Raw genomic sequence first — 18003 nt, 5'->3', positions numbered from 1 at the left:
AACAAATATGTATGTCAAAAGTGTAATGTGCACTATGTATGGTGGATCTTAACAGCCTACCTCCACCCTTCGCCACTGGTGGATACTGTATTATGTACGACTAAGAATGAATATATTTAAATATTAAACGATTTTTATATAGCGCAGCGTTTTAGTGCCGAAAATATTTTTATCGTAGATAAGCTGAGTGAAAGTATTTCCTGAAAAACTCTGATAATGGATTTTCTCCCAAGTTTTCCCAAAATCATACGATATTAATAGAATCAATCCAACCGAAAAGGTTTGGAGATAATATTATTTTTATTTGCGAAAACTGGTTTCTTTAATCCATTTAACTTTCATATTACACTTTATGTACATTTACACCTTACTGTGCATCTATTCTATACACAAGACTGCTATCGAGGGTAGTTTTTCATATATTTGCCATTACAATAAGATAGTTGTAATTGATACAATAAGTGCTATGTTTTAACAGCACCTCTCATGGCATACTTCAATGCAAACATATTATGATAGACTACACTCGTTAACCGCTGATAGTAGTCTTGTGTATAGAATAGATGGGCAGTATCCGTTCAGTATCCACAATATAATAAAAAAGATGGTAGTAATTAATTGATGGTATTTGAATTAAAATTCTTATTGATTTATATAATAACTTAATTCCTATTTCACAGCGGCGAAGGGTGGAGGTAGGCTGTTAAGATCCGCCATAAATAGTGCACGTTAAGCTTTGTCAGTCATACATATTTGTTTTCATTGAAATAAGACTACAATTTACTGTTGATATATAGCCGTCTAATATAACAATAAAATTAAATAATATAATTAATAATATAAGAATAAAGAAGTACGTGTTTACATCTAGCGCTCGCTGTGCAACGCTGCTAGATACCGATTATTGTTTGTAAGAGGGAGAAAAATTCTTCTTCCCACTCTTACGCCGCACCTGTATGTGCGGCGTGATACTAGTTAGTTATCTTCGGTTATTTGATAACGCGCGCATATAAAATGTAATCTTTCTGTATAATGATATTCATGCAGTTTAATCTAAATAAAGTCAATCGTATATTAAAACTACGTTGCTTATTTACGATCCTCAAAACAATCCACTATTCCCAACATTTACAGATGGTCTTGGTTAGTTTTTAAAATTCAATTAAACTCTGCGAAACCAAGCAAGATAATAGTAAAAAAAAATACTCGTCAGTCAATAAAATATCTACAATTATGTAATTAAATCATAAATAACTTTGAATATTTTATAGATATAATAATATATTATAGTTTGGTTAGGCAGGACTTAATGAATTTTAAAAAATAACCAACAATGTGTGTAATATTATGTATTCATAATTCACCGAAAAGAAATGGTTTGGTTTAGTCAGGTTTTAATTGATTTTTAGAAACTAACCAACACCATCTGTAAATAATTGTAGTCTTAGTTCTATAAAAACAAAAACGTGTAACTGACAAAGTTTAGTGTGCACTATTTATGTCGGATCTTAACAGCCTACCTCCACCCTTCGCCACTGCTGAGTATTTCATTTGACTCAATTGATTTTTAATACACGACTCAATACACGTATTCTTAATCTATTGTCAAAAAACAAGATAAGACACGACATTGTATTTAGGCAGTGGCCATTCAAACAGAGTTCGATACCCGGTGAGATCACAATATTTATATTATTTTCTCAAAGTTTGGCTGTTTGATTGTTTCACTTTTATTAGGTACTGCATTATTGTTTCATTACACTACTGTCATTAGGCCGTATGCCCTGTTGTAATATTAAAAATAATATTATATCATTGCTATGTATATGTTAAGATAATTAAAAAGTGGCTAGAGGTATTTATTGTTTTCCTTCTTATTATTATTATCAACTTTGTATACGTGAAAATTATCTTCTCCTACAACTCATCTGGACACCACATGGTGCCTCCAAGAATCTCTATCGCTTGCTAGTCTTCTTGCATCATTCCAGGTCATGCCAACATCCCATAACTCCGCCATATAATACTCCGTATATAGTATTCACCGTCTTCCCAGTTCGTCGATTTTTTTGAAGATCAGCCAGTTCTAACGTCGCCTCTTTACTCTAAGCCGACTCTCACATCAAAACTCGTCTCGCCTACAACGTGTCGAATACGTCGATGTGACGTCATCATTATTAACAAAAAACATATTGCCAAATGGAGCTCCGCAGATTGGTCGAATGCGATTGTTTAGTTTGAAAAAAAAACATCTGCTGTTGCAATCGACAAGTTGCATGCTTATCGGGCTCCAAGTCGAAAACATCAAAACGCATACAAACACGTACGAATTGGTCATTCCTATACCGGGTCACCGATCGCCGTACCCAAATATTTGTAGGTTTCGAATGTTACCTGCGACTGTCGCTAGGTAAATCTGCGCGGTCTTCATATTCAAGACCGGATCGTCGTTCTTGGAAGGTTTGATTTATGGCCGTGCGGCAGACGAAGCAAGTTTAGATGTGAGAGCCGGCTAAGTCTGATAAGAGACTGCTGAGTCCGCTCTCTTATCTCCACGTTACTCCTAAAGTCATACCAGCACGCACCCATTATCTGTTGCTCTGAGCCTACGTAAAGTACCATGATTAGCCACCGTGTAAAGCATCACCGTCAAAATGCAGACGTATAATAGGTGACATTTGCTCCAGCCATCCCATTCCGATAGCGAGCACTATTTGCAAAATGCCATCTCCCGTAATGTATACCAGTATACCCCCAGGTATTTGAACCTGTCAACATTCTCGATGTTTCCCCCGCCACAGCGAACATCCCCAGGCATGGCCCCTACATTCTGAAGCGGGCCTTCAGGTTAGTGTGTTTGGCGGGTCCAATACGCACTGCAGTAGCGTTTTCCAAATGGTGTACGCGGTAAAATTAGGTGTATTTTTAGCGATTTTTTGTATTTTTAATATGTACCTACCTACATTCATTTCAATTATGGAGTTATTGAGTATCAGCACACAGTTAAAAATTGCATCGTACAACCAAAATTTTTAATTATTAATATCATTGAAGTCAAATAGCCCCGCAGGCGACTTTTTTTTACTATTAGAGCAAATTTGTGATCTGTGTTTATCTCACTTATCTGGTCAACTCGTCACGCCGGGCCTTTCATGAGCCTGGGCCCCAGGCTAGAGCCCTATGAGCCCCCCCCCCCTTTGTGGGACCCATGTCCCCAGGTACTACCTGGTCAATGAATGCTAGTAATTAAATAATGTATTCAAGCCATCCGTTACGTTTACTATAGAGACTTTTTTACTGCTTCTGATCTGTTACTAAAACGTGTAAATTGGTCTTTAGAGTGTGTATTTATTTAATTCATTTGAAACAACTAAATTGTAAAACATTGTTTTTTCACGTCGGACAAAGGCCTGTAAAGAAATGTGTTATGTAAATTTGTGGCGGTTTTGTGTAAAACATTTTGTACGTATTATTGTGAACTAATTCTAACGAGTTAATGTTTTCGTTTTTGGATTTTTTTTCCTCACTCAAATCTAATAACGGACGATGCTTTTGTCGCACTGTTTCGCTAATAATAGAATTGTCATGCTAGTCATGTTAATTGTGTGATTAAATGTAGGTATTTAATTCTGTATATTTATTATTTTTATTTTAAACTGTAGTGTTCTTTGTGTTGGTTATCACTTTGGGAGTCGTCGATGTGTCGTAGGTTATGGTGTTGAGGATGATGATGATGATGAAGAAGTCGAAGATGTGCAGGAGCGAGTTTTATTAGGCGTAACGGTTGGTATATTAGTGTTACAGCAGTTATGGTACAATACTAAACTTATGATAGGTACGGAACCGAGGTCCGCATCTCGGTACAATCAGATGTTGGGCGAAGCGATATAGAGACTGCGATGGTAACAGACTGGAAACGTATATTCGAGTGACATTTTGATAAATTTGTAATTTATACTGTCGAAAGTAATACCTAAACATTATATTCTAATATATAATTATATTGAACGAGTCAGCGGTTTAAATACGAGTAGCTGTGAATTTTATTTATTATTACAGTCATAATATAATATGATTCTATGGGAATGGATATTAGACTAATTTTCCACTGCGATACCGTATTTAATATCGCCAATCAATCTGCTGACACAGGTAATAAGTTGTTTGATATAGAGTCGCTCGGAATTTATTATTACGGTCGAATAATTTGATACATTAAAAATAGATATTTGATCAATAATATACTGACAGCTACAAAACTATGTCCGATCGCAAAAAAGATTATATGGGCCTCCACAGAGAGGATATTGTATTAGGAGATTATTAAGTCAATACCCCGGATACAAACAAAAAACATGTTAATTCTTCGTTGGCAGATAATGTTAACACAACATTATAAGCCGACACGTTACCTGTTCGGTCATCGTGGGCGTTAACTAATTAATAACAAATTCATAATATTATTATAAAATACTTAAGATCGGAAGGAGTACCTACCTTTCTCCAAATGAGCCGACTCCTTAGCAAACGAGACCTTAACCTAGTTCCTGATGGTGACCGACCTCCGGTAGGCGATGGCACAATATGAAGATTTTATTAATTGATTCAGAATTTACTTAGTATAATTCAAATCTCTTCGGCCATGTCCGCCCCTTAGTTGGATCATATGGACGTCATGCGGCGCCTCCAAAAATCCCTGTCGCTCGCCAGTCTTCTTGCTTCGTTCCAGGTCAAACCAGTATCCCGTATACACTCTATAGATAGTATTTAGCGGCCTTCCAGGACGCCGGAATTCGGTCGGCTTGAAAAACATGCAAGCCAGGTGAAAGTTCTCCTCTGGCATTCGCAGCACATGGCTGAGACAGGTCTAGCATCGCCTATTCACTCTCAATGTGATGAGAGGCTGCTTGGTACGTTCTTTCATCTCCTCGTTAGTCCATAAGCCATACCACCCGCACACCTAGTATCCATCGCAAACATCTGTTTTCGAAGCTCAGTATACGATTGCTCTGAGCCTTCGTAAGGTGCAATGATTCGCTACCGTAAAGCATCACCGATAGAATGCAAGCATCGAATGGGGGGCATTTGGGAATTAATAATATATTGTATTATGTTAAATTCGACGCGATGTTTGTAAGTCGACGGACAGCTATTTCGTTCATACCATTATCAAGACAACAGAAATAAATATATTGTATTATTATAAGTATAATACGAGGCACCATGGCCAAACCGTTTGTTATCCTCGTAATATTATGAAGTACTCGTCTTTGAGTACTTATTAACGAAGAGCTCATGGTCCTTCGTTGTGGTTCTGAGCGAAGAACAAAAAAAATATGTACAGGGAAAAATAGAGGTTGTACAGTGGTGTCTCATTCGAATTGACGGAGTAGGTACTGCAAAATATTTTATTTTTTATATCTATGCAGACGGTGAGGGAACTAAATGACCTCTCGTTTGTACCTTACTGTAGGGAAATAAATATAAACCAAGGAGACTATAAGAGTATCGTGGTCTCAAAAATTTGGTATGGATGGCTGGATCGTAATTGCTATGATCTTTGATCGACTGGTTTGGAAAGTTTACTGTTATGGAGTTGAAATTTGCATTTTCAAGACGTGGTCGTAGATGGTTTCTACGTTAAAGTCTCTATGACGAGTCGTATTGCAAATAAACCATGGGGAATATTTCGATATTTCTAAGATATCTGTTTTGTAGAGTCTGAAGAACTGTCATTGACTGTCATTGTTCTATAGAGTGCTCATACTGACGCGTCTGTCGTGGTCACATAAGGAATGGTTTTATTTGAATAGATAAGTCACATGATAAATAATACACTAGCTGAAAATGTCCCTCTGAGGCGGACGAAACCGGTCCTAATCTATTGATTAAAAGTGGAATAAGTACTACAAAAAAAATGCGTTTTATTAAATAAAAACAACAATAAAATGCAGTTCCACCATGAATTGACAGTTAACAAAATAAAAGAAATTAATATACTAGCATTAACACACCTTCTACAAATGTAATGCATAGATCAATGCTACATATTTTTTGGAAACGATATTACCACCGGTTTTTGTGTGAAGGACTATTCTGACTTTGACAGGTGATGAATAACAGGAATGTATATTATTTATTAATAATACTGATAGTTAATATATTTGATTTGAGAATTTTTTATAATTCAATTTGAAACGAGAAAGGGCGAATCAATATGTCATGCAATCTGGGATCTGATTTTGACATCTGAAAAGTAGACCACTCGTTGCTTGTGCAAAAAGTTATTCTCAGGCTTTATTAATCTAAAGATGGCGGTGGGTATACACAAATTAAGAACACAAACCAAGACCCCTTCAAACCAACCGCCCTGCACTATACTTCAATCAGACTTCAATGCCAAGAAAATCAAAGTTGTGTGCACCTATCGACATAAAAAAAACTATGTGACGAGATCTACATGTCCGCAGTAAGACGCCGCAAATTTCTTAAATTTAAAATAGTTTAATAAATTATTAACAAGTGTGAGTACTGAGTACCTCATTCAAATTCGGAGAGATCAGTAATTAGTAATTAGGATAATTCCTAATACTATCTATTATTTAAAATACAAAAGCCGACTGCCAAAAATCAACGCAATTTAGAAAGCGGCTCCGAGAGTCTTGTAAAAACTACTAAATAATTTCGTCGCGATTAGATATGACGCCTATATCTTATATATATACGAGGCATAAATGAGAACTCTGCCATTCTGGGCAGTGTTGACCCGTGTGTGCCTGATAACTATCTTATAAATAGATACCATCAGTTGTTTATTCTCCCAAGGTGCAGAACCAACCTGCTACTGGTAATGCCAATTGGAAGGGCGATATCTATGTTCAACGAAATTGCTTCGGGTGTTGATATATTCCACCTACGCGAGAATGAGTTTAGGTGGACGTTGTTTTAAAAATTCTTAAAATAGGGTCTGCTTAACTCATCTGGTGTACTTCCTTGTACCTATCTAATTTATCTACTGATCTATCTCTTTTTTTATGTAATACTATTTTATATATCTTTGTTTCTAAATGTCATGTTGTGAACGTCTTTAACTTATAATTTGTAATGTCCACAATATGTTAAAAAAAAATTGAAATTAAATTGAAATCTTAGTTGGTAGAGCACATTGGCGCGAATCCCAGGGGTGTGGGCTGTAATCCCGCTGGGCGTCGTATTTTTTCAAAAAGATTTATTCAGTGGTTATATAATTATTGTATATGTATTAAATTCCTAATAACTTTTAATTATTGATATATTAATATTCACTTTATACAACATAAGTACCTAAATGTCATTTTAATAACGTTTTCTGATGAGCCAGATTAATTAATGTGATTTATTTTTCAACAGAGAATTTTGTAGTATTTTATTTATTTATTTTTCTTATCTTTTTGGTATAAATATCTGTATTATTATATTATATTCTTTATCAGTTGATAATGTCAAATATTAAAGTAAGTACAATTAGTTCTACATAATGTGTTTGATTTGTAAGTATGTTCCTCTAAGTGTGCACTCTTTTTTAGTTACCTCCCTCCAACAAGCACCTTTTCGCTAGTGGAAGATTGTTTCAGACGTTCAAACGCGGCTAACATAATATTCAACGGCTACAAATCCGAAAAAGGTTTTATATGGGAGATAAAAATGATTTCGCGCGTAAATTGGAGAAAAATTGCACCGTTCTCTGCATAATAGCGACCTGACAAGTCTCCCCCGGGTGGCATACATCTCGCGGAACGACCGCCAGGGGAGCTGGCGAACGCGTTATGATCACAAAATGGCCGCCGCGACAAGATGGCCGACTCTAACTGTTATATAAATAAAAAGGCGCCAAAAGGTGACATTGTGCAGCAGTGTTGCAATCACACTTATTTTAAAACGTATTTTAAAAAGTCACTAACATTTAATTGTATTTTTTATTGTATTTTTTCAGGGTAGCATCCCAGAGTTGTAAAATATAATTTTAATGTTTTTTTACAGAATTATTATCATTGGACGGAGTCAACCTTGATATTATTTTATACATATAGATTAAGCCTAGTTATGTACTATGATATAAAAATAGCCATTCATTTTAACCTATCAAAAGAAAACTCTGATTTTTAATTCTAATAAATTCTCTTACATGTACCTACATGTATCGAATTGACTTCAATTTAGGCTTAACTTTACGACTTAATTTAGCACGCCTTGCCGGTGTGATAAAATGACAGAAATCGAGTGCTTCGGTAAGCGGCAAGTGACGATAATCTCTAATAATTGGCTCTTCCTGCTTTTCCTTTTACCTAAGCCGTTGCATTAACATGTGCCGTTTTCTGATTGGCTTACACGAAAAATATTTTGTCTAAGTAGTCTTTTACATCAGCTAATCCAATCAATAGAGTATATTTTACAATTGCATATTTATGTTTATAATTAATATCGGCCATATTATTTAACGCAGATGACGTAATCGATTCGTCAAAATAATTGAAAGGGGGCCTCGAAACAGTTCAAACTTGTCAAACAATTAATTATCAAATTATACCCAAATCACTACTCGAGTATAAAATATTACCTAATGCATAATAAAATAGGTACCTCAGAATATAATCACTCAAAAAGACATGTATCTACTTGTACGCAAAAATACGCCACTAATATTAATATATTATGTACCTACATACATAATTTTGAAAACTCTTTGGGGTTTCGCGCCCATGCACATAGACCACTATGCTAAAGGTGCCATATTTAATTGCGACAATTTTTAAGTAATGGCTCTTAATATTCTCTGAAGCGCTTTCCATTGCATGGACGCGAAACCCGAGAGATGCAGGTTCGAAACCTGCGGGGTGTCTTACTTGTTCCAAAGAGATTTTTTCTATTGGTTATTATTTATATATTCTCAGAAGAGATTTAAAAATTATTTATGTTCAATAATTAGAATGTTACATTCTTAAATCTTGTGAATTATTCGTTGAATATAAAAAAAATGTTAATTACACATTAATATAAGTAGGTCATCCTAAATAATAATTATTTTTAATGAAACAAAGTGATGTATTGTTTTATTTTTTATCATGAGGGCTTCGAAACCACGTCCCTGCAGATATTTTATATTTTTCATATTACAAACAAAAAACATTATAACATGGTACGGAATTATAACATCTCGATCGCCCGACTCGTCATTCGTTTGTTTCTTTTGGGAACGTTCAATTTTGTTATTTGAAAAAGAAAAAGAAAACAGAAACGTGTTACCGATCGGTTCTCTCGCTCTCACACTACGATCGTTTTCAAAAAGCTTTACTCCTCTAACCCTCTCGGGATGGGTTACTTTTTTTTATACTTACAGCGATGTTATCCCGTGCAATAATATCGTGTTTCTTGTTTTACCCTTTTTCAACGTGGCAGGGTTTTAAGAACTTATAATAGTTTGTTTCATATGTATTGACACACGTCTCTCAAGCACTCCTTGAAGAGAAAGCAGACTGATATAGGCTTGACATTCCAACATGCAAGTTTACATTAAATTGATCTTTCTCTAAATTTGATAATATTTTATTGAATTGATAAAAAAGAATCGATCTTTTAATTATTGAAATGATCCTTGTCTTGGAATAAATTTGAGTTAGTAACTAAAATAACTGTTACTATTATTTTAATTGTTATTATTTAACACAACTGATAATAAGGAGACTAGGGAGACCTATACCTTTAATGGATCCCATCGCACATGGGTATTAAGGGCAATGATTTGAGTTGCCCCATCTCCACCCGCCATGTATATGCAGCCGCGGTTTGTGTACTGCCGCCTTCCATGACGCTATAAATGTGTCAGAATGAAAAGATTTTAGTGCTTAATGTGAAGCGATACTGCACGGAACTGATGTAGCAACCATACACTTTAGTGCTTAAAAAAGGAGTTTTATAAAATAAAAACAATCTTGAGTTGCTCTGCCGTCGTTTATCTTTAATGACATGAAGAGAAAACCTGGACTGGGATGAGGTCATAAAGAATATGTGTCAAAGCATGTAGATAGATTTTCACCATACGGCATACCTAGAAAAGGGAAAATGGAGTAAGTCCATTCTACCATCCCCACGGTTGGTGCCCTGGTGTGTAGAGTTTCATTTGAAGAGAAATGAGCTTAAGCTGATAGTGAGGCTAAGAACAGGTCACACAATGGGTAAAAGATTTGATGTCCTCATGGGAAGAAGCGATTCACAGCTCTGTGATGTTTTGGAGGACGTTGTACATATAGCAGTACAATGCCCTAAATATGAACAACACGGAGTACATCTGCGAATTGCAGATATCTTTGAGAATGTCGACGAATTGAAAGGTGCCCTGGCGGTGGGTAAGATGGAGGAGCTTGGCAAAATTGTAAAGTTCTATAACAGAATTGGAGTGAGGACCTGATCGGCGGATCCCCTTCTAGAAGATATGACAGCGAGTCGCAGTCAAAGCCTCGGTAAAATCATAAAAAGAAGACTGTAAGCTTTCGAGATGTGCCTGTATCTGCCAAACTATTATGAGAGTATCCTATCATTTGTTTTCTTTCACGATTATATTAAAATAAACGATTCTTCTATTTGGTTGACAGTTTATGTATAAAATTTAAAATTTGCATTTAGAAAACTGTTAAATACACGTACGTCTTCTCTCTTACAAATTTTTAGGACATCATGACTGAGGATCGTGACCTGGATGATTTGGCTGTCTTAAAGCCTATGAACGAGTTGGCCCTACTCACTCGGCATTCTACGATATACAAGACCCATGGCACTCATACATTAAGCCAATTATCTAGGCCTAGGGCATTCAGTGTTTGTTTAATATTCCGATGCAGCATGTCTAAAAGACTGGACAGCGAGGAGTACCTCCTAATAATTATGACCGTTAAGCCACGTGCATTTGACTACTTGTCGATGCAACAACTCGTAGGTGAATAGCCTTAGTCAAAACTGCAAGCCGGGTGTTTATCGCTAGACTCAAAGTACGAAGTGTCAGGTCAGACCCACAAACAAATATCAAAAATATCTATCTGTTTCAGACAATTTTGAAACATTTAAGCCCTATTTGTTAGCACCTATTTTAAAATATTTTTCGATAATTACATATTTTTACATATTCTAGGTTTAAGCACATATTTTCACATAAACACAAAATTGCAATGTTCCTGGACCAATCAATTTGTGTTTTAAATAAAAAATACTGGACTTCAAACGCTGCAGTACATCAGATTCCTCAGATGTTTTAATTTTTTCTACTTCAGTAATAGTTTTATTTACATCCGCAATAATAACATCTGTAGAAGTGGAAAAAAGTTTTTCCATGTATAAAAATTTGCAATGATCAAATCGTCAAAGATTCATTTTCGAAAATTTGAAGCATTATTTTATTATTTATTGTAATACTTTTTAAACTTTTAGCACCTATTTTTTTTAGCACATAATTATGAAATTTTAATAACATATTTTCCAATTATATCTACATATTTTAGGTACCTATAATCCATTTTCTCCGCATACCTCACCACAATCCACAGACACCCGCGGTGGCTGCGCGGCATAAGCGTTGGACTATCTCGCTGTGGGTCTCAGGTTCGAATCCTGGGTCTGGCAAGTACACATATTGTTTTTCAGTTATTTTTTAGTCAGGGTATGGACCTAATAGGTTGAGCAAGTAGCTGGCATCCATTTCTCGTAAAAAACAAAATCTGTTAATACAAACCTCTACTCTGTGAAGGCCCATATGATCCTATTAGGATCGGACATGGTCACAAAAAAAATATCTCATTTTAGCACCTAAAAATTTTAAGCCTAGTTATAACATATTATTTTCTCAAAATTTTGTATGTCAAATATAATATACAATAAAGTAATTGTTATTTGATCGTGAGGTAAATTATACAACCTATCAATGCAGGTGTTATCAGTACCTAAGATTTACCTGCTTATCCACATCGGCCGACTCTCATTAATATCTTACTACGTGTCAAATCGCCTCTGCTACAATGGCCTATGTATCATAAACCACAGCTCCTATTTACTGCGGAACTCGGCCAAAATCCAATTAGGCATCCTAATGACACGCCGTCTTCGCTCAGAGTTGGTTTTCTTCGAGTTTCCGGTCCGGCACTGGCCGCAAAAGGGTTCGGGGTCCAATCCCTACGGATGCGGCTAGCTGGTACGGCCCTTCAAGGCAACTAGGATCGTCGCTGTAGCCACATACTTATTACTTGCTAATGCAAAGTTCTAACTACAGTCTTAGACTAATATCTCAGAGCAATAATATATAGAGTGCGCCTATTTTTCGACGAAATGAAGCCGAGTTTCTTGCATATAACGCACATTAGAATCTCGATTTTATTATTTCTTTTTTTTTTCAAATCAAATCAAATTTATTTATTTTACATATAATGAACATAACAAATTATAAATTCAAAGCGTTCACGACATGACATTAAATAAGTGTTAATATTTTTTAAAAATAAATATACAGAGAAGAGTAAGTTAATAATACAATAAGTAATAGAATATTATATAAAATAAGAAAAGAAATAAAATAAAATAACAAAATAAAAGTAGATGGAAGCACACAGAGTGAACTTTGATAGACCCTATCTTAAAAACTTATAAAACAACGTCCACCTAAATTCACCCTCACGTAAGTGGAATATATCAATATCCGAAGCGATTTCATTAAACATGGTTATTGCCCTCCCAATTGGCATTACTAATAGCAGGTTAGTTCTGCACCGTGGGAGAACAAACAACGGATGCCCTCGATTCCTAAGGTAATTATCAGAGACACACAAGCCAACACCACCAAGAATGGCAGAGTTCACATTTACGCCGCGTATACGCCTGAAAACATATGTAGCTAAATAACGATCACTTCTAAATTTTAAGCTACAGTATGTAAGCATCCCTAAGAGAATTATCAACTTAACTATGAAATATTAATACTATCGACCAATGGTACTTGGTGGAATTTGAATTTAAATTCTAATGGATTTAAGCTTTGTACTATTCCATTTAAGTCGTTTTTTGCGACCCGCGTTTCGCCTTTCGGCATCTTCTTGTGTACACTCACCAAAAGGCAAATAAACACTGACCACGAATACAATTAACTCTAACTTATATAACCAATCAATATAATAAAGTAGGTAAAAACTGCATTACCTACCATTACCATTATAATTTGTTTGTTATATTTTTTTTATTGACTTGAAAGGTAGATGATAAAGTTTTTGTTTAAAGTTGATTTATCTATAGTTTTTATTTTAAATGTCATGTTGTGAACGTCTTGAATTAATAATTTGTTATGTGCCCAATGTGTCTTTTTTAAATAAATAAAATGTAGCAGTAAATCACAAATGGCCGAGAATAGTGGAGGGAACTATGAAAGGCTGATATATTAATATTTTGTAATTGTGATCCTGATCGCCACAATTACAAAATAAAAGGATTTCTAGATAAAGTAAGTAAAGTATTTAGTTAATAGTACGAGCATGAGACAAGGGCCGTAAAGTTACCTGATCTTTTCCAAGCCGAACTCCACATTTCTTTGGCAATCTCGCAACTGACAACTGTAAATTTAATTAAAAACAAAAGGAATTACATGGGCGAAGGCTCGTGCAATCCATGGTTTAGGATGTACATAATAAATTTCTGGACGCCACACGATCTTACGACCGTGAAGGATAATAAATATTTAACAGTGTGGAATATAGAATTGGGAACAATAAATAAAAGAGCGATTTATATACTTGACAGAAACTATATTATCGCAAAGACAATAATTAAAAAATAAATTAAAAAGTTATTACACGGCTCGATACTGAAATATGAAATATTAACTTTAAATACAAGCAGCTAAGTTTAAAAAGAAACAATGGAAGAATTGTGAATCAAATAATAGTTTTAAAATACCCAAATTTCTAACGATCAGAGGCTCCAGACACGGCGGCTGCATCGTGCTCCGTTAAGTGACGTCCATGATTAATGTTGGGTAAACTCAAATGGAGCACGACTGTACTAGACGGCAGACAGGATCAAAAAGCCAAGTTGCTTCTCTCACACCTTGCGACCTCCGTTGTTGCCGGAAATTCCATCAGCGACATCTGTCTAATCGCGTACGCTCTATCGACGTGACCATAGATAATAATCGGGGTTGCCAGCGGTATCAAATTTAGTTACGTTAAAAAATGAACATAACAAAGCCTTTATCTAGCAGTGGATAGAGCCAGGTTGATGATGATGATTTTATTTTATTTTAATATATACTATTTACACAAATAAATAAGTTAATTGAATTTGCATTCACTTGGTGAAGTATTTTCAATTTTATTTTAAAATTTGTTAACATTTTCCAAACGATTTATTGGCGAACCGATGAAACGTTTTTATTCTGAGTCTACGGTGTAACGGCGTAAAGGCGTAACGACGAATCGCTAGTAGAGCGTAACGGAATCGTTACACGACGCCCGCTATAACGGCTTACCGAAAAGGTCGAAAAAGAGCGCTATTGAATCTGGTGAAATCTCCAAATTGCGACCTTTAAATTCTATTCAAAATCATTTAATATTGCACGAAATCATTTATTTTGATCTAACACTTCGCTTTGTATGTGTTTAATTCGTTTGTATTTACAAAAAAGGTCACTCAAAATAAGTTACAATCATTGAAAGCGTTGTGTATACTGAAAGCTCACTTGTAACTTTCGCTGAGACTCAATGTATTTGAGGAAAAAGTTAAGCATATGGTCAACCGGACAAAACAAAACATGACAATACAGAAAATAACAAAATAGAACAGCCAAGGGAAATATGAAACATTATTTTGTTGTGGAATCTATTTAGGTTAGGTTAGGTTAGGTTATGTTAGGTTAGGTTAGCTTATGTGAGGCCATTATTTCGTCGTACCTAGTCACCCAATAATTTTGAACATGATATATATATCCTAATATATCCTTTATTACATATCCTAAGCTTGCCGGCAAAGTCCCGTTTTTTTGAGGCATGCTAGCGATTAGGAATGCAGAAATTAGGTATATAATTTGATTTATTATGGCGTATTGAAAATCTGTGCTATTAAAAATCTATCAACATAATAGAGATAGGACAATTTCAATATTAAATTTATATTTTTCCTGAAAGGTCATAGTTATATTTATCGTTGTTCTGTTTTGTCACTGTTCTGTTTTGTCATGGAACCAAATTTACATTCGTTAAACTAAGACCACCCGCTCACGCAGAAACTAAAATCTGACGAACTGATTGGTGATGGAACTCATAAACTGGCCAGTGACTGATGCGATCTTTTTACTTTAAAAGAATATACGTGTTTCTCGTAAGTATATAAATTCGCGTATATATTGAAGTGATAAAATTTCTGACGTTTCCGTTCTGGTTTTGTCTATGCTCATTTTTAGAGCATATTTATACATATCAGTTGTCGTATCTGGAAATTTGTACGTAAACAGTTCACCGCAGGACACTTATTCGTGCGCCGCAGTACGTGAAAAATGAGTTCGTGTAACTTTTAATCAAATGACGAGTTCTTCGTTGAACATTTCACCGTGGAGTATATTTGTACTCCGCAAAGTGGTTAATGAGATGTCTTTACTAGGTTAGGTTAGGTTAGGATTAATCTAATTGGAACAGTACTATTTTCAAACTATCGCCGCATTTAGTAAGATACGTACAAATGTATTCCACGGTGAAATGTTCAACGAAGACCTCGTCATTTGATAAAATGTTATACGAACTCATGTTTCACGTACTGCGGCACACGAATAAGTGTCCCACGATGAACATGTAACATACATTAGTTACATGTAAGTTGTACGTATGCAAACTTACATGTAACCATCAGTTGTATGGAGTAATTAACAATCGAACAACACTTCAAATATTCACAATTTGTTTTTATATTTCATATTGCCACGTAAACAATTATTATGATGTAAATAAGATATTTATATTATTGTTAGAACAAGGGTGATGATTTTTATGGATTTATTATGGTTTAGTTGAGTTGTTTTGTTCTTCACTTTGGGTACAATAATTATTATAATTCATAATTCGAAAAATAGACTTACCAACTCGTTCTTTTGTTTGAATTGTAGACAGCTGTTTTAATCCAACTACTGCATCTGAAAAATAATTTAATTAATTAAAATAAGCATGGGTATTTAATATATTTAATGGCGCTAGCGCTCAAAAGTCAAAGTCGAAATAATAGTTTTGTAAATGCGTTTCAAAATTAATAAATCTAAAAAATCTTAACACCACTTCACATGGAATACTGAAATATGACTATATTCTAAAACATTAGAGCGAGAGGTTGAAAAGAATACTATTTCATGTAATTTAAATACTTTACGCAGTCATCAAATGTTTAAAATAAATAAACTGGATAATAAGGCTTTAAAATTATATAAATAGATTATCTACAACATTTAAGGAATGTCCAGGGTTATGCTCTGAAAATACCATAAAACCTACATTTTGACCTACGCTGAGCATGTGGGCCGTTAATAGGTAGGTGATAAGTTTTTACCTACTTTATTGTATTGATTTATTATATAAGTTAGAATTAATAGTGTCCGTTGTCAGTGTGTGTTTGCCTTTTGGTTGCCTTTTGGTGAGTATACACAGCGCCCGAAGATGCAGAAAAGCGAAACCCGGGTCGCAAAAAACGACTCAAATGGAATAGTACAAAACTTAAATCCATTAAAATACTAATTTTAGATTTTTAAAATTAATAAATATTTGATTAATAAAAACAGAACTGTTTTTAAGGCTGTTTATTGTTTATTGTCTATTTTAATATTACAAGATGATGGTATGGCTTTATTATATTAGTAGTTTTACGTATATTGCGGATAAACACAGAAATAAGAGAAACGATTATTTAATTGAGTAATTTTTTGTGAACGGCTTGATTGAAAGGTTTAATATCGACTACTCATCATATAAAAATATATTATGATAAGTTCAGTGTATATCAACTGTTTGTGACGAGTACCTACTTCATTATTTATATTTTATGTCGATAGACTGTAGTCTAAAAAGATTCATATTATCAGAAAATTCAGACATTATTATTTTTAATTAGTTTAATAAACTATTTTTTTTACATTACGGATAATTCACAAGATTCTTTATTAAATAAGTATACATAATTTTAAAATATCTTACAAATCTATTTATTAGAATAAATCCTGGCCAATGTGTTATACCAATTATTGAGCTTACATTATATATAATAGATTGCTTAATTTATTATTTAGTAAGTGTTTTCTAGGTCAAACGGAAATATCAATGGTTATACGTTTCTATTATTTTTCTTGATTCAAAATAATATGGATATCACTCGGGGCAATTCTGTATACAAGGCGGTTATCTACAATAATTAATTGGTAACACACGGCACTGCGTCTTACTTGATTCCAAATGCATCTGATTAGAATCAAGTGTGATGTGTTAAAACTATGTTGAAGTACTATTCAATGACATTTAACAGCTCGCGGTTAACTCGGTCATGAGTGGCCGTTTTAAAAACATCACGCCTGATAGTAGACAATTTTTGATTAATTTTGGAGTTAACTGATAAGTTAAAATGCTTACGATGACGCCACATTTTGTAGTTTAAGAGCCTCCGTTATCGGTACGAATGCAGCTTCACCGAAGAGGTCTTATTAACAAAATGATGTAGCAAAGATCTTCGCAATAGAACTCTATTTATAAAATGAAAATATAAATAATATTAAATTCAATAGGCTTGATTTCTGTTTTTTCCGCTTTACAGTTGGTTAATAGTTAACAAAAAATATGTTATTCATTAAAATATGCGTGTTTTAATTCTCTTGGAAAATTTTTCAATATTTTTAGTCGTTAATGAGGTATGATTAAAAAACAAAAAGTCGCCAGCCATTTTCCAAAATGGCGGCCGTGCACATCGTGATTA

General features: G+C 34.4%; 1 long non-coding RNA gene across 1 annotated transcript in view; it reads right to left on the bottom strand.

The window, feature by feature from the left end:
- The window catches only part of LOC147068866 (uncharacterized), a 186321-nt gene extending 170138 nt beyond the window's left edge, over nucleotides 1–16183 (bottom strand). Inside the window, exon 1 of the long non-coding RNA XR_015071258.1 lies at nucleotides 16133–16183. This is a non-coding gene — a long non-coding RNA (uncharacterized LOC147068866). The remainder of the gene's footprint in view (nucleotides 1–16132) is intronic.
- Between the last annotated feature and the right edge of the window lie 1820 nt (nucleotides 16184–18003).

This window comes from Rhyacophila brunnea, unplaced genomic scaffold, assembly GCF_057557595.1.
Source record: "Rhyacophila brunnea isolate RB1 unplaced genomic scaffold, BYU_Rbru_1.0 scaffold_24, whole genome shotgun sequence".
Lineage (NCBI taxonomy): Eukaryota > Metazoa > Arthropoda > Insecta > Trichoptera > Rhyacophilidae > Rhyacophila > Rhyacophila brunnea.
The sequence above is the reverse complement of the archived record's forward strand: the minus strand, read 5'-3'. Positions and strand labels throughout refer to the sequence as shown.